Source organism: Sturnus vulgaris, unplaced genomic scaffold (assembly GCF_052056855.1).
Source record: "Sturnus vulgaris isolate bStuVul1 unplaced genomic scaffold, bStuVul1.hap1 Scaffold_156, whole genome shotgun sequence".
Taxonomy (NCBI): Eukaryota; Metazoa; Chordata; class Aves; order Passeriformes; family Sturnidae; genus Sturnus; species Sturnus vulgaris.
In genome coordinates, this window is record NW_028276073.1 from 1,277,528 (window position 1) to 1,295,027 (window position 17,500).

Below are 17,500 nucleotides of genomic sequence, written 5' to 3' on the forward strand. Positions count from 1 at the left end.
GCGGCGGCGGCGGCGGCGGCGGCGGCGGGTTTCCCTTCACCGCGCGCGCGCGCGGTGAGAGGGGGATCCGTTTGCTGCCGTCTCCAGGCGGCGAGGTAGACCTGGTGCCGGCGGGGACCCGGGAACCCGGGGGCCGCGTGCCGCGCCGCCAGCCAGAGAGAGAGAGAGAGAGGCCCCGCCGGGCCGCGCGGCCTCGACTTCCCTCCGCGCGGGTCCCAGGCCCGACACGCGGTGCGGGGGCTTGGCTGTGCGCGGGCGGCGGCGGCGGCGGCGGCGGCGGCGGCGGCGGCGGCGGCGGCGGCGGGTTTCCCTTCACCGCGCGCGCGCGCGGTGAGAGGGGGATCCGTTTGCTGCCGTCTCCAGGCGGCGAGGTAGACCTGGTGCCGGCGGGGACCCGGGGCGCCGCGCGCCGCGCCCATCGCGCCCCATCCACAAGCGTCGTTGGTCGGCGTTTGGGAGGCCAAGACGGTGGCACGCGGAGCCCGGTTCGGCGCCCTGCCGTCCTGGCAGGTGCTGGGTAGACCTGTTGCCCTCGGCCGGCCTTTGTACCTGACGGCCGAATGCTGGGTAGACCTGTTGCCCTCGGCCTGCCGTTTTACCGGCCGGCCTAATGCTGAGTAGACCTGTTGCCCTCTGCCGGCCGTGTTACCGGCCGGCCTAATGCTGGGTAGACCTGTTGCCCTCGGCCGGCCTTTGGACGTGGCGGCCTAATGCTGGGTAGACCTGTTGCCCTCGGCCGGCATTTGTACCTGACGGCCGAATGCTGGGTAGACCTGTTGCCCTCTGCCGGCCGGCCTAATGCTGGGTAGACCTGTTGCCCTCGGCCGGCCTTTGGACGTGGCGGCCTAATGCTGGGTAGACCTGTTGCCCTCGGCCGGCCTTTGTACCTGACGGCCGAATGCTGGGTAGACCTGTTGCCCTCTGCCGGCCGGCCTAATGCTGGGTAGACCTGTTGCCCTCGGCCGGCCTTTGGACGTGGCGGCCGAATGCTGGGTAGACCTGTTGCCCTCGGCCGGCCTTTGGACGTGGCGGCCGAATGCTGGGTAGACCTGTTGCCCTCGGCCGGCCTTTGGACGTGGCGGCCTAATGCTGGGTAGACCTGTTGCCCTCGGCCGGCCTTTGGACGTGGCGGCCTAATGCTGGGTAGACCTGTTGCCCTCGGCCGGCCTTTGGACGTGGCGGCCTAATGCTGGTTAGACCTGTTGCCCTCGGCCGGCAGTGTTACCGGCCGGCCTAATGCTGGGTAGACCTGTTGCCCTCGGCCGGCCTTTGTACCTGACGGCCGAATGCTGGGTAGACCTGTTGCCCTCTGCCGGCCGGCCTAATGCTGGGTAGACCTGTTGCCCTCGGCCGGCCTTTATACGTGGCGGCCGAATGCTGGGTAGACCTGTTGCCCTCGGCCGGCCTTTGGACGTGGCGGCCTAATGCTGGGTAGACCTGTTGCCCTCGGCCGGCCTTTGGACGTGGCGGCCTAATGCTGGGTAGACCTGTTGCCCTCGGCCGGCAGTGTTACCGGCCGGCCTAATGCTGGGTAGACCTGTTGCCCTCGGCCGGCCTTTGTACCTGACGGCCGAATGCTGGGTAGACCTGTTGCCCTCGGCCTGCCGTTTTACCGGCCGGCCTAATGCTGAGTAGACCTGTTGCCCTCTGCCGGCCGTGTTACCGGCCGGCCTAATGCTGGGTAGACCTGTTGCCCTCGGCCGGCCTTTGTACCTGACGGCCGAATGCTGGGTAGACCTGTTGCCCTCTGCCGGCCGGCCTAATGCTGGGTAGACCTGTTGCCCTCGGCCGGCCTTTGGACGTGGCGGCCGAATGCTGGGTAGACCTGTTGCCCTCGGCCGGCCTTTGGACGTGGCGGCCTAATGCTGGGTAGACCTGTTGCCCTCGGCCGGCCTTTGGACGTGGCGGCCTAATGCTGGGTAGACCTGTTGCCCTCGGCCGGCAGTGTTACCGGCCGGCCTAATGCTGGGTAGACCTGTTGCCCTCGGCCGGCCTTTGTACCTGACGGCCGAATGCTGGGTAGACCTGTTGCCCTCTGCCGGCCGGCCTAATGCTGGGGAGACCTGTTGCCCTCGGCCGGCCTTTGGACGTGGCGGCCGAATGCTGGGTAGACCTGTTGCCCTCGGCCGGCCTTTGGACGTGGCAGCCTAATGCTGGGTAGACCTGTTGCCCTCGGCCGGCCTTTGGACGTGGCGGCCGAATGCTGGGTAGACCTGTTGCCCTCGGCCGGCCTTTGGACGTGGCGGCCTAATGCTGGGTAGACCTGTTGCCCTCGGCCGGCCTTTGGACGTGGCGGCCTAATGCTGGGTAGACCTGTTGCCCTCGGCCGGCAGTGTTACCGGCCGGCCTAATGCTGGGTAGACCTGTTGCCCTCGGCCCGCCGTGTTACCGGCCAGCCGAATGCTGGGTAGACCTGTTGCCCTCGGCCGGCCTTTGTACCTGACGGCCGAATGCTGGGTAGACCTGTTGCCCTCGGCCGGCCTTTGGACGTGGCGGCCGAATGCTGGGTAGACCTGTTGCCCTCGGCCGGCCTTTGTACCTGACGGCCGAATGCTGGGTAGACCTGTTGCCCTCTGCCGGCCGGCCTAATGCTGGGTAGACCTGTTGCCCTCGGCCGGCCTTTGGACGTGGCGGCCTAATGCTGGGTAGACCTGTTGCCCTCAGCCGGCCTTTGGACGTGGCGGCCGAATGCTGGGTAGACCTGTTGCCCTCGGCCGGCCTTTGGACGTGGCGGCCGAATGCTGGGTAGACCTGTTGCCCTCGGCCGGCCTTTGGACGTGGCGGCCGAATGCTGGGTAGACCTGTTGCCCTCGGCCGGCCTTTGGACGTGGCGGCCGAATGCTGGGTAGACCTGTTGCCCTCGGCCGGCCTTTGTACGTGGCGGCCGAATGCTGGGTAGACCTGTTGCCCTCGGCCGGCCTTTGGACGTGGCGGCCTAATGCTGGGTAGACCTGTTGCCCTCGGCCGGCCTTTGGACGTGGCGGCCGAATGCTGGGTAGACCTGTTGCCCTCGGCCGGCCTTTGGACGTGGCGGCCGAATGCTGGGTAGACCTGTTGCCCTCGGCCGGCAGTGTTACCGGCCGGCCTAATGCTGGGTAGACCTGTTGCCCTCGGCCCGCCGTGTTACCGGCCAGCCGAATGCTGGGTAGACCTGTTGCCCTCGGCCGGCCTTTGTACCTGACGGCCGAATGCTGGGTAGACCTGTTGCCCTCTGCCGGCCGTCTTTCCGGCTGGCCTAATGCTGGGTAGAACTGTTGCCCTCGGCCGGCCCTGGTACCGGCCGGCCTAATGCTGGGTAGACCTGTTGCCCTCGGCCGGTCTTTGTCTCTGGCCGCCCGCGGCGTGGTAGTCCTGTTACCGTCGGCCGGCCTTGCAGCCCGGCCGCCGCGCGATGGCGCCCCGTCTCTTCCATCGGACGCGCGGCCCCCTTGTCGTCTCTGCAGCGGCGAGCACGCCTTCGGCGGTCGGCCTGCACGTCCGGCATGACCGCGGGCACTGGCAGCCCAGCAGGCAGCCCTGCTCTCGCGTCTTCTTCCCCCCGGCGAAAGGCGGGGCGTGAAGGCGGGCGACTTTCGGTCCCAGCCGTGCCCAGGTGTCCCTGCCGGCTCCGTGCGCCAGCATCCACTGGCGAGCTCCGCCGGCCTCTTCCCCAGCCGCGGCCCCTGTCCGCTCCGCCGTCATGGTGCCGGCACCCCACTTCCCCAAGCGCTCCCCGACAGGAGCAGGCAGCGTTGTCGCGCCCCCTCCCCGTGCTCGAATGGACCGCGGCCCTGCTCCGGGCTTCATTTCTGCAGCGCGCTCGCTCGCTCGCTCGCGCGCTCCCTCCCTCCCCCCCCCCTCCCCCCTCCCCCCGGCCGCCCGCCCGCCGCGCTGCCGCCCTGCCGCAGGCTTGAGCGGCGCCGGGGCGGAGGAGGAAGGAACGCCACCAAAGCAAAAGGCTCCGAGAAAGCTGAACAGAGAGCTTCTTTGACCAGGGACAGACGGCGCCAATCATCCCGCCGCCATCCCTGCTTGTGCACCAGGCTCTCCGCCTGCCGACCTCGGCATCAGCCTCCCGCCGCCGCCGTGTAAACTGCCCGGTGGGACCGTGGGCGGGGGCAGGAAGAGGCTGAAAGTGCTGCCAGGGAGGCTGATGGCGGAGGGCGGGGTCGCCCCCAACCGACAATGGGCAGGGCCCGAGGCAGTCTGAAAGCGCTGCCAGGGAGGCTGAGGGCGGGGGGCGGGGCGCCCCCAACCGACAATGGGCAGGGCCCGAGGCAGTCTGAAAGCGCTGCCAGGGAGGCTGAGGGCGGGGGGCGGGGCGCCCCCAGCCGACAATGGGCAGGGGCCCGAGAGAGTCTGAAAGCGCTGCCAGGGAGGCTGACGGCGGGGGGCAGGGCGCCCCCAGCCGACAATGGGCAGGGGCGGGGAAAGTCTGAAAGCGCTGCATGGGAGGTTGATGGCGGAGGGCGGGCTCGCCCCCAGCGTTAATGGGTGGCTGCGGAAGACGGGGCAGGGACAGGGAGAGGGCAGGCGGCTTCGTGCCGGCCCCGGGCGCCTCGACAGCGAGCCCTCACGGCCCCCCAAACCCGCGCCGAGGCCCCAAGAGCTCTGCAGACCTTCCGCGGAAGAACCGGCCCGAAAGCGGCCACCCGCTTGCCGACGGCGGCGCCGGTCGCCTCGATGCAGCCGCCTCCGTGGGGCGGGAAGGGGCAGGGCGAGTTGTGCCAGGGCGCGGCGGCTTTGGGCCGAGTTTCGCTGCACGTACGTGCTTCCCCTGGCTGTGCTGCGGCCCGTGAGGTTCTGTTTTGTGGGGGGGGGGGCTCTGTAGGTAGGGTCTCTGGGGGACGGGGGAGGAGGCGTGGGGTAGGGAGGACGCCGTTTGGGGGGGTCAGTGTGTCAGCAGGGCGAGAACCGGGCACAGGCCCTCCGTCAGCTCGGCTGTGGGCCCAAAGGGATCACAAATAAGATTTGGCAAGAGTTTTGTTTTCCGGAAAAGATTTTCTTTCCGAGTAAATAGAAGAGGCAATCATTCAAAAAAGGCAAAGAGGAAATGAAACAAATCAAATCAAATCAAAACAAAACAAAACAAAACAAAACGAAATAAAATAAAATAATAAAATGAAATGAAAAGAAATGAAATGAAATGATGAAATAAAATGTTGTCGAAAATATGTCTTGGTCTTGAAATCGATTCTGCCGGGCGGGGCAAGGCTGCTGGAGCACTTGGGCTCCGGAGCGTTAAGAGGCTGTGGGGTTTCCCCGGCTCCGAGATGGTACAAGGATGCCTCGTCTACCCGGATCCGCGAAACGTGGCCCGTCCCGCGGCGGCCAGGTCGACGCGGCTCCGGGGCCGGTGGCGTGGGACCGCCGTCGCCGGCGAAGGCGCAGCGGCGGCGGCCGTGGCCGCGACGACCAGGTCTACACGACTCCGGGAAACTTGGCCGGTCCCGCGGCGGCCAGGTCTACTGGGCTCCGGGATGGGCGGCCGCCGTGGCCGCGGCGACCAGGTCTACCCGCCTCCGGGACCGGCGGCGTGGGTCCGCCGTCGAGGGCGAGGGCGCTGCGACGGCCGCGGCGACCGGGTCTACCTAGCTCCGGTGCGACCCGGGCTGCGTGCAGCATGGCGAAGGTAGACCTGTGGTCCGCATCACGGCGTGGGCAGACCTGGTGTCCGCAGCATGGAGCGGGTAGACATGTTGTCCGCCGCATGGAGTGGGTAGACCTGTTGTCCGCGTAATGGAGTAGTTAGACCTGGTGTCCGCAGCTTGGAGTGGGTAGACCTGTTGTCCGCAGCAAGCCGTGGGTAGACCGGTTGTCCGCAGCAAGCCGTGGGTAGACCTGGTGTCCGCAGCATGCCCTGGGTAGACCTGGTGTCCGCAGCTTGGTAGACCTGTTGCCCGATTCATGCCCTGGGTAGACCTGTTGTCCGCAGCAAGCCGTGGGTAGACCTGGTGTCCGCAGCATGCCCTGGGTAGACCTGGTGTCCGCAGCTTGGTAGACCTGTTGCCCGTTTCATGGCTGGGTAGACCTGGTGTCCGCAGCATGCCCTGGGTAGACCTGGTGTCCGCAGCTTGGTAGACCTGTTGCCCGTTTCATGGCTGGGTAGACCTGGTGTCCGCAGCAAGCCGTGAGTAGACCTGTTGCCCGTTTCATGGCTGGGTAGACCTGGTGTCCGCAGCATGCCCTGGGTAGACCTGGTGTCCGCAGCTTGGTAGACCTGTTGCCCGTTTCATGGCTGGGTAGACCTGGTGTCCGCAGCAAGCCGTGAGTAGACCTGTTGCCCGTTTCATAGCTGGGTAGACCTGGTGTCCGCAGCATGCCCTGGGTAGACCTGGTGTCCGCAGCTTGGTAGACCTGTTGCCCGTTTCATGGCTGGGTAGACCTGTTGTCCGCAGCAAGCCGTGGGTAGACCTGGTGCCCGCAGCTTGGTAGACCTGTTGCCCGATTCATGGCTGGGTAGACCTGTTGTCCGCAGCATTGAGTTGGTAGACCTGGTGTCCGCAGCATGCCCTGGGTAGACCTGGTGTCCGCAGCTTGGTAGACCTGTTGCCCGTTTCATGGCTGGGTAGACCTGTTGTCCGCAGCATTGAGTTGGTAGACCTGGTGTCCGCAGCATGCCCTGGGTAGACCTGGTGTCCGCAGCTTGGTAGACCTGTTGCCCGTTTCATGGCTGGGTAGACCTGGTGTCCGCAGCAAGCCGTGAGTAGACCTGTTGCCCGTTTCATGGCTGGGTAGACCTGGTGTCCGCAGCATGCCCTGGGTAGACCTGGTGTCCGCAGCTTGGTAGACCTGTTGCCCGTTTCATGGCTGGGTAGACCTGGTGTCCGCAGCAAGCCGTGAGTAGACCTGTTGCCCGTTTCATGGCTGGGTAGACCTGGTGTCCGCAGCATGCCCTGGGTAGACCTGGTGTCCGCAGCTTGGTAGACCTGTTGCCCGTTTCATGGCTGGGTAGACCTGGTGTCCGCAGCATGCCCTGGGTAGACCTGGTGTCCGCAGCTTGGTAGACCTGTTGCCCGATTCATGGCTGGGTAGACCTGTTGTCCGCAGCATTGAGTTGGTAGACCTGGTGTCCGCAGCATGCCCTGGGTAGACCTGGTGTCCGCAGCTTGGTAGACCTGTTGCCCGTTTCATGGCTGGGTAGACCTGTTGTCCGCAGCATTGAGTTGGTAGACCTGGTGTCCGCAGCATGCCCTGGGTAGACCTGGTGTCCGCAGCTTGGTAGACCTGTTGCCCGTTTCATGGCTGGGTAGACCTGGTGTCCGCAGCAAGCCGTGAGTAGACCTGTTGCCCGTTTCATGGCTGGGTAGACCTGGTGTCCGCAGCATGCCCTGGGTAGACCTGGTGTCCGCAGCTTGGTAGACCTGTTGCCCGATTCATGCCTGGGTAGACCTGGTGTCCGCAGCAAGCCGTGAGTAGACCTGTTGCCCGTTTCATGGCTGGGTAGACCTGGTGTCCGCAGCATGCCCTGGGTAGACCTGGTGTCCGCAGCTTGGTAGACCTGTTGCCCGTTTCATGGCTGGGTAGACCTGGTGTCCGCAGCAAGCCGTGGGTAGACCTGGTGTCCGCAGCCTGGTAGACCTGTTGCCCGATTCATGCCTGGGTAGACCTGTTGTCCGCAGCATTGAGTTGGTAGACCTGGTGTCCGCAGCATGCCCTGGGTAGACCTGGTGTCCGCAGCATTGAGTGGGTAGACCTGTTGCCCGTTTCATGGCTGGGTAGACCTGTTGTCCGCAGCTTGGTAGACCTGTTGCCCGTTTCATGGCTGGGTAGACCTGGTGTCCGCAGCAAGCCGTGAGTAGACCTGTTGCCCGTTTCATGGCTGGGTAGACCTGGTGTCCGCAGCATGCCCTGGGTAGACCTGGTGTCCGCAGCTTGGTAGACCTGTTGCCCGATTCATGGCTGGGTAGACCTGTTGTCCGCAGCATTGAGTTGGTAGACCTGGTGTCCGCAGCATGCCCTGGGTAGACCTGGTGTCCGCAGCTTGGTAGACCTGTTGCCCGTTTCATGGCTGGGTAGACCTGTTGTCCGCAGCATTGAGTTGGTAGACCTGGTGTCCGCAGCATGCCCTGGGTAGACCTGGTGTCCGCAGCTTGGTAGACCTGTTGCCCGTTTCATGGCTGGGTAGACCTGTTGTCCGCAGCATTGAGTTGGTAGACCTGGTGTCCGCAGCATGCCCTGGGTAGACCTGGTGTCCGCAGCTTGGTAGACCTGTTGCCCGTTTCATGGCTGGGTAGACCTGTTGTCCGCAGCTTGGTAGACCTGTTGCCCGTTTCATGGCGGGGTAGACCTGGTGTCCGCAGCAAGCCGTGAGTAGACCTGTTGCCCGTTTCATGGCTGGGTAGACCTGGTGTCCGCAGCATGCCCTGGGTAGACCTGGTGTCCGCAGCTTGGTAGACCTGTTGCCCGTTTCATGCCTGGGTAGACCTGGTGTCCGCAGCATGCCCTGGGTAGACCTGGTGTCCGCAGCTTGGTAGACCTGTTGCCCGTTTCATGGCTGGGTAGACCTGTTGTCCGCAGCATTGAGTGGGTAGACCTGTTGCCCGTTTCATGGCTGGGTAGACCTGGTGTCCGCAGCAAGCCGTGGGTAGACCTGGTGTCCGCAGCTTGGTAGACCTGTTGCCCGATTCATGCCTGGGTAGACCTGTTGTCCGCAGCATTGAGTTGGTAGACCTGGTGTCCGCTGCATACCCTGGGTAGACCTGGTGTCCGCAGCTTGGTAGACCTGTTGCCCGTTTCATGGCTGGGTAGACCTGTTGTCCGCAGCATTGAGTTGGTAGACCTGTTGCCCGTTTCATGGCTGGGTAGACCTGTTGTCCGCAGCTTGGTAGACCTGTTGCCCGATTCATGGCTGGGTAGACCTGGTGTCCGCAGCAAGCCGTGAGTAGACCTGTTGCCCGTTTCATGGCTGGGTAGACCTGGTGTCCGCAGCATGCCCTGGGTAGACCTGGTGTCCGCAGCTTGGTAGACCTGTTGCCCGTTTCATGGCTGGGTAGACCTGGTGTCCGCAGCAAGCCGTGAGTAGACCTGCTGCCCGTTTCATGGCTGGGTAGACCTGTTGTCCGCAGCAAGCCGTGGGTAGACCTGGTGTCCGCAGCTTGGTAGACCTGTTGCCCGTTTCATGGCTGGGTAGACCTGGTGTCCGCAGCATTGAGTTGGTAGACCTGGTGTCCGCTGCATACCCTGGGTAGACCTGGTGTCCGCAGCTTGGTAGACCTGTTGCCCGTTTCATGGCTGGGTAGACCTGTTGTCCGCAGCATTGAGTTGGTAGACCTGTTGCCCGTTTCATGGCTGGGTAGACCTGTTGTCCGCAGCTTGGTAGACCTGTTGCCCGATTCATGGCTGGGTAGACCTGGTGTCCGCAGCAAGCCGTGAGTAGACCTGTTGCCCGTTTCATGGCTGGGTAGACCTGTTGTCCGCAGCAAGCCGTGGGTAGACCTGGTGTCCGCAGCTTGGTAGACCTGTTGCCCGTTTCATGGCTGCGTAGACCTGGTGTCCGCAGCATGCCCTGGGTAGACCTGGTGTCCGCAGCTTGGTAGACCTGTTGCCCGTTTCATGGCTGGGTAGACCTGTTGTCCGCAGCATTGAGTTGGTAGACCTGTTGCCCGTTTCATGGCTGGGTAGACCTGTTGTCCGCAGCTTGGTAGACCTGTTGCCCGATTCATGGCTGGGTAGACCTGGTGTCCGCAGCAAGCCGTGAGTAGACCTGTTGCCCGTTTCATGGCTGGGTAGACCTGTTGTCCGCAGCAAGCCGTGGGTAGACCTGGTGTCCGCAGCTTGGTAGACCTGTTGCCCGTTTCATGGCTGGGTAGACCTGGTGTCCGCAGCATGCCCTGGGTAGACCTGGTGTCCGCAGCTTGGTAGACCTGTTGCCCGTTTCATGGCTGGGTAGACCTGGTGTCCGCAGCATGCCCTGGGTAGACCTGGTGTCCGCAGCTTGGTAGACCTGTTGCCCGTTTCATGGCTGGGTAGACCTGTTGTCCGCAGCAAGCCGTGGGTAGACCTGGTGTCCGCAGCTTGGTAGACCTGTTGCCCGATTCATGCCTGGGTAGACCTGTTGTCCGCAGCAAGCCGTGGGTAGACCTGGTGTCCCCAGCTTGGTAGACCTGTTGCCCGTTTCATGGCTGGGTAGACCTGTTGTCCGCAGCATTGAGTTGGTAGACCTGTTGCCCGTTTCATGGCTGGGTAGACCTGGTGTCCGCAGCATTGAGTGAGTAGACCTGTTGCCCGTTTCATGGCTGGGTAGACCTGGTGTCCGCAGCAAGCCGTGAGTAGACCTGTTGCCCGTTTCATGGCTGGGTAGACCTGGTGTCCGCAGCATGCCCTGGGTAGACCTGGTGTCCGCAGCTTGGTAGACCTGTTGCCCGTTTCATGGCTGGGTAGACCTGTTGTCCGCAGCATTGAGTTGGTAGACCTGTTGTCCGCAGCAAGCCGTGGGTAGACCTGGTGTCCGCAGCATGCCCTGGGTAGACCTGGTGTCCGCAGCTTGGTAGACCTGTTGCCCGTTTCATGGCTGGGTAGACCTGTTGTCCGCAGCAAGCCGTGGGTAGACCTGGTGTCCGCAGCATTGAGTGAGTAGACCTGTTGCCCGTTTCATGGCTGGGTAGACCTGGTGTCCGCAGCAAGCCGTGAGTAGACCTGTTGCCCGTTTCATGGCTGGGTAGACCTGGTGTCCGCAGCATGCCCTGGGTAGACCTGGTGTCCGCAGCTTGGTAGACCTGTTGCCCGTTTCATGGCTGGGTAGACCTGTTGTCCGCAGCAAGCCGTGGGTAGACCTGGTGTCCGCAGCTTGGTAGACCTGTTGCCCGTTTCATGGCTGGGTAGACCTGTTGTCCGCAGCATTGAGTTGGTAGACCTGTTGTCCGCAGCAAGCCGTGGGTAGACCTGGTGTCCGCAGCATGCCCTGGGTAGACCTGGTGTCCGCAGCTTGGTAGACCTGTTGCCCGATTCATGCCTGGGTAGACCTGGTGTCCGCAGCAAGCCGTGGGTAGACCTGGTGTCCGCAGCATGCCCTGGGTAGACCTGGTGTCCGCAGCTTGGTAGACCTGTTGCCCGTTTCATGGCTGGGTAGACCTGGTGTCCGCAGCAAGCCGTGAGTAGACCTGTTGCCCGATTCATGGCTGGGTAGACCTGTTGTCCGCAGCATGCCCTGGGTAGACCTGGTGTCCGCAGCTTGGTAGACCTATTGCCCGTTTCATGGCTGGGTAGACCTGGTGTCCGCAGCAAGCCGTGAGTAGACCTGTTGCCCGTTTCATGGCTGGGTAGACCTGGTGTCCGCAGCATGCCCTGGGTAGACCTGGTGTCCGCAGCTTGGTAGACCTGTTGCCCGTTTCAAGGCTGGGTAGACCTGGTGTCCGCAGCTTGGTAGACCTGTTGCCCGTTTCATGGCTGGGTAGACCTGTTGTCCGCAGCTTGGTAGACCTGTTGCCCGTTTCATGGCTGGGTAGACCTGGTGTCCGCAGCATGCCCTGGGTAGACCTGGTGTCCGCAGCTTGGTAGACCTGTTGCCCGTTTCATGGCTGGGTAGACCTGTTGTCCGCAGCAAGCCGTGAGTAGACCGGTTGCCCGTTTCATGGCTGGGTAGACCTGTTGTCCGCAGCATGCCCTGGGTAGACCTGGTGTCCGCAGCTTGGTAGACCTGTTGCCCGTTTCATGGCTGGGTAGACCTGTTGTCCGCAGCATTGAGTGGGTAGACCTGTTGCCCGTTTCATGGCTGGGTAGACCTGGTGTCCGCAGCAAGCCGTGGGTAGACCTGGTGTCCGCAGCTTGGTAGACCTGTTGCCCGTTTCATGGCTGGGTAGACCTGTTGTCCGCAGCATTGAGTTGGTAGACCTGGTGTCCGCTGCATACCCTGGGTAGACCTGGTGTCCGCAGCTTGGTAGACCTGTTGCCCGTTTCATGGCTGGGTAGACCTGTTGTCCGCAGCATTGAGTTGGTAGACCTGTTGCCCGTTTCATGGCTGGGTAGACCTGTTGTCCGCAGCTTGGTAGACCTGTTGCCCGATTCATGGCTGGGTAGACCTGGTGTCCGCAGCAAGCCGTGAGTAGACCTGTTGCCCGTTTCATGGCTGGGTAGACCTGTTGTCCGCAGCAAGCCGTGGGTAGACCTGGTGTCCGCAGCTTGGTAGACCTGTTGCCCGTTTCATGGCTGGGTAGACCTGTTGTCCGCAGCAAGCCGTGGGTAGACCTGGTGTCCGCAGCTTGGTAGACCTGTTGCCCGATTCATGCCTGGGTAGACCTGTTGTCCGCAGCAAGCCGTGGGTAGACCTGGTGTCCGCAGCTTGGTAGACCTGTTGCCCGTTTCATGGCTGGGTAGACCTGTTGTCCGCAGCATTGAGTTGGTAGACCTGTTGCCCGTTTCATGGCTGGGTAGACCTGGTGTCCGCAGCATTGAGTGAGTAGACCTGTTGCCCGTTTCATGGCTGGGTAGACCTGGTGTCCGCAGCAAGCCGTGAGTAGACCTGTTGCCCGTTTCATGGCTGGGTAGACCTGGTGTCCGCAGCATGCCCTGGGTAGACCTGGTGTCCGCAGCTTGGTAGACCTGTTGCCCGTTTCATGGCTGGGTAGACCTGGTGTCCGCAGCAAGCCGTGGGTAGACCTGGTGTCCGCAGCTTGGTAGACCTGTTGCCCGTTTCATGGCTGGGTAGACCTGTTGTCCGCAGCATTGAGTTGGTAGACCTGTTGTCCGCAGCAAGCCGTGGGTAGACCTGGTGTCCGCAGCATGCCCTGGGTAGACCTGGTGTCCGCAGCTTGGTAGACCTGTTGCCCGATTCATGCCTGGGTAGACCTGTTGTCCGCAGCAAGCCGTGGGTAGACCTGGTGTCCGCAGCATGCCCTGGGTAGACCTGGTGTCCGCAGCTTGGTAGACCTGTTGCCCGTTTCATGGCTGGGTAGACCTGGTGTCCGCAGCAAGCCGTGAGTAGACCTGTTGCCCGATTCATGGCTGGGTAGACCTGGTGTCCGCAGCATGCCCTTGGTAGACCTGGTGTCCGCAGCAAGCCGTGAGTAGACCTGTTGCCCGTTTCATGGCTGGGTAGACCTGGTGTCCGCAGCATGCCCTGGGTAGACCTGGTGTCCGCAGCTTGGTAGACCTGTTGCCCGTTTCAAGGCTGGGTAGACCTGGTGTCCGCAGCTTGGTAGACCTGTTGCCCGTTTCATGGCTGGGTAGACCTGGTGTCCGCAGCAAGCCGTGAGTAGACCTGTTGCCCGTTTCATGGCTGGGTAGACCTGGTGTCCGCAGCATGCCCTGGGTAGACCTGGTGTCCGCAGCTTGGTAGACCTGTTGCCCGTTTCATGCCTGGGTAGACCTGTTGTCCGCAGCAAGCCGTGGGTAGACCTGTTGCCCGTTTCATGGCTGGGTAGACCTGTTGTCCGCAGCATGCCCTGGGTAGACCTGGTGTCCGCAGCTTGGTAGACCTGTTGCCCGTTTCATGGCTGGGTAGACCTGTTGTCCGCAGCATTGAGTGGGTAGACCTGTTGCCCGTTTCATGGCTGGGTAGACCTGGTGTCCGCAGCAAGCCGTGGGTAGACCTGGTGTCCGCAGCTTGGTAGACCTGTTGCCCGTTTCATGGCTGGGTAGACCTGTTGTCCGCAGCATTGAGTTGGTAGACCTGGTGTCCGCTGCATACCCTGGGTAGACCTGGTGTCCGCAGCTTGGTAGACCTGTTGCCCGTTTCATGGCTGGGTAGACCTGTTGTCCGCAGCATTGAGTTGGTAGACCTGGTGTCCGCAGCATGCCCTGGGTAGACCTGGTGTCCGCAGCTTGGTAGACCTGTTGCCCGTTTCATGGCTGGGTAGACCTGGTGTCCGCAGCAAGCCGTGGGTAGACCTGGTGTCCGCAGCATGCCCTGGGTAGACCTGGTGTCCGCAGCTTGGTAGACCTGTTGCCCGTTTCATGGCTGGGTAGACCTGTTGTCCGCAGCAAGCCGTGGGTAGACCTGGTGTCCGCAGCATGCCCTGGGTAGACCTGGTGTCCGCAGCTTGGTAGACCTGTTGCCCGTTTCATGCCCTGGGTAGACCTGGTGTCCGCAGCTGGGTAGACCTGTTGTCCGCAGCAAGCCGTGGGTAGACCTGGTGTCCGCAGCATGCCCTGGGTAGACCTGTTGTCCGCAGCTTGGTAGACCTGTTGCCCGTTTCATGGCTGGGTAGACCTGTTGTCCGTAGCATTGAGTGGGTAGACCTGGTGTCCGCAGCATGCCCTGGGTAGACCTGGTGTCCGCAGCTTGGTAGACCTGTTGCCCGTTTCATGGCTGGGTAGACCTGGTGTCCGCAGCATTGAGTGGGTAGACCTGTTGCCCGTTTCATGGCTGGGTAGACCTGGTGTCCGCAGCAAGCCGTGGGTAGACCTGTTGTCCGCAGCATGCCGTGGGTAGACCTGGTGTCCGCAGCTTGGTAGACCTGTTGCCCGATTCATGCCTGGGTAGACCTGTTGTCCGCAGCAAGCCGTGGGTAGACCTGGTGTCCGCAGCATGCCCTGGGTAGACCTGTTGTCCGCAGCTTGGTCGACCTGTTGCCCGTTTCATGGCTGGGTAGACCTGTTGTCCGCAGCAAGCCGTCGGTAGACCTGTTGCCCGTTTCATGGCTGGTAGACCTGTTGTCCGCCGCCGGCCTGGAAGTACTCCAAGGGGTCGCTGTTTCTCGCTGCCTCCGGCTATGTCATCGTAGAAGGCGGCGTGCGCCACTGCGCCCCCTCGGTCACGTACATCGGTTCTCTTTCCGGCCTCCGCCGCTTCGGGCCCATCTGTCCGTATTATGGGAACGAGGTGACGGGCCGTATCCCCACAGGCTGTTGCCGTGCCTGTGTCCGTGGCGGAGAAGGGCGGACGCGCGTGCGGTCGCCAGGGCCAGAAGAACACCGCCGATGTCGGGGCGAGTCGCGTGGCTTCGTCCGGCTTCCCGTCTTACCCAGTTCGACTGGGACAGGTTAGCCCAGAGAGAGAGACCGATGCGATCCGAGAGCCGCTCCCCGGCCCAGGCGAGGCTGCGTGCTCAGTCGGGGGAGAAGCGAGAAAGCCCCCAGAGAGACCGATGCGATCCGAGAGCCGCTCCCCGGCCCAGGCCGAGGCTGCGGGTTCAGTCCGGGGGAGAAGCGAGAAAGCCCCCAGAGAGAGCGATGCGATCCGAGAGCCACCGCGCTCCCCCGGCCCAGGCGAGGCTGCGTTGTTCCAGGCGGGGGAGAAGCGAGAAAAAGGCCCAGAGAGAGGGCGAGAAAGCCGCGAGTGTGTCCCGCTCCGGCCCGGCTGCTGCCGGTTTCGTGACAACGGGGAGCCGGGCGCCCGCTCGCTCCCCCGGGGATGGTGGCGGGCGAGGCGGCGGCGCCTCGCCCCTTTTCTGCCCGGCCTTAAGCCGGGGCCCCGCCCGCTCGCCGGGTGCGGCATTTCTTCGGCTGTCGGTCCCGGTGCACGCTGGTGGCCGGCAGCCGGGGCTGGATTTCTGTGGGGCCGGCCCGGGGTTGTGTTGAGCCTGCCCGGGCTTTCCCTGGCCCCCCTCCCCGAGAGCCCCCCGGGCGTGGCTCGCTTGGCCGAGGTTGGCTGCGCCTCGTTTCCCGCTCCCGACCTGTGTTGCCAGAGTTGTGTCCGTATCGAAAGGGCAGCGGGGGACATGCAGTGGGGCGTGTGGCCTCGCCTCTCGGCTTCGCTTGCTTGCCTGCGAAGGGGGGCTCGGTGACGGGAGTGTCCGGCCCTGCCGTGTGTTGTTGAAGTCGTCCCCCTTCCTCGGCCCTAAGCCGGGGACCCGCGTGTAGCGGGCAGAATTTTTCCGGGGCGGCGGTCGGCCGCGGTGGCCGGCCGTGTCCCCCCCCCAGGACGGACCCCGCAACCCAACAGAGAGCGAGCGAGCGAGTGAGCCCCCGAGAGTGTGTCGTGGGCGGGGCGGCGGCGCCTCGCCCTTTCTCGGTATCGGCCGGGCGCGATCGAGGCACCGTGCCGGGGCGGCCCGTGGTGTCTGGCCTGCCCCGGCTGCCGTGGTTGCCGTTGCCGGCGGGGGCTGGGTTTTGCGAGCGGCTCCGTTCTTTTTTATTAAAGCGTGCCGGTGTGCGGGGCAGTGTGGGGGTGCCCGCCCGGCCTCCGTTCTTTTTCTCTCGCGGCCCTAAGCCGCGGCACCGAGAAGCGCGCGCTGACGAAGGGTCACGGGCCGCCACCGAAGCGAAAGCGAAAGGCGAGAGAGAAGGGCTGGCTGTGTTGGCGAGTGAGAAAAGAGACCGTATGTCCGGTGGTTGGAGGGGTTTTACGGGAGGAGTTGAGAGGCGCGTTCTCGCCCCCACCCCTGGCTCGTGACCCCCGTGGCTAGCACGGGTCGTGCGACGCATGGCGTGCTTTTTTTTTAGTTTTTTTTTTGGTGCGGTGGCTTGCCCTTCCCCCCGGCTTTTTTTCCGGGTGGGAAGCCGATCGCTGCGAGGCGGGCGAAAGCCGGTGGCCCGCGGCGTGGTCGGTGGCAGCTGCTCCGTTTTCCGTTGTCTTGCGGCCCGCGGGCGGGTGGCGGCACCCCCCGCTCTCTTCCTCTGCTGCGTGATCGATCCCGAAGGTTGCAAGCGGCCCGCCGGCGTCGGGGGCCTAGGGAGCGTCGGGGAGGCTCGGCGGCGCCAAGGGAGGGCCTCTCGGGGACGTGTCCCGCTCGCACGCATGTTGGAGCCCTGCTCCGTTGCCGTTGTCCCAGGAACCCGCGGCCGCGGGGGCTCCCCGTTGCCCCGCGGCTGCTTTTCTTTCTGTCCCCGTCCGATCGATGAGGCTTTTCGGGTCGCGTCGGAAAGGGCCCCCGGCGGGCCGGCTCCTCCGGGCGAAGTCTCGGTGGTGTCCGGTCCCTCGAGCAGGGCGGTCTCCTGTCCAATTCGCTTCCCGTCGCAGGCGAGGTGTCGCTCCTTCCGCTTGCCGGGGAAGGAACATCTTTACCGTCCCAGGCTGTGTGATGGCCGCGTGGCCCCGTGAGCACTCAAGGTGTCCTTAAAACCACGCGAGGTGCCGGCGCTGGCCCTGGTCCGAGTTTAGCGTCCCGTGGGTGCCGGCCGCGAGCAGCACCGGGCGGCGGTGCGGCTCGAGCTTGAGCCGAGAGAAAACGAAACCAAACCCCCCCCCCTCGAGAGCGAGAGAGAGTGAGAGGGCTGACGAGAACCGATGGCGGGGCCGGGGGAGCACGGACGGGGGAAAAGAGCCCGTTCCGCGCGCGCACCGCGCACGGCGCTCCTTTGTCGTGCCGCCGCCTGCTGCAGAGCGAGCCGCCCCGGCCTCGGGGCCTCGGTGTTGTCCGGGCCGCGCCCGCCTTGTCGGGTCGCTGTCTCCTCTAGCACGTCCGGTGCTTTTTCGGGCCGGCCTCGGGGGCGGGTCAGCCCCAGCCGAGCCCCGTCCCCGCGCCCCCAGCGCGCGCGGGACTCTCCGAACGCGAAGGCCGAGCCGTGTTGTGTGTCGCAAGGGCGCGGGCCCTGAGAAAAAAAGAGCCAAGGGGCGAAAAAAAAAACCAAAACGAAGGCGAGAGAGATAAAAAAGGAACGAGAAAAAGGCCTCGCGTTGTTGTCCGAAGCAGAGAAAAAA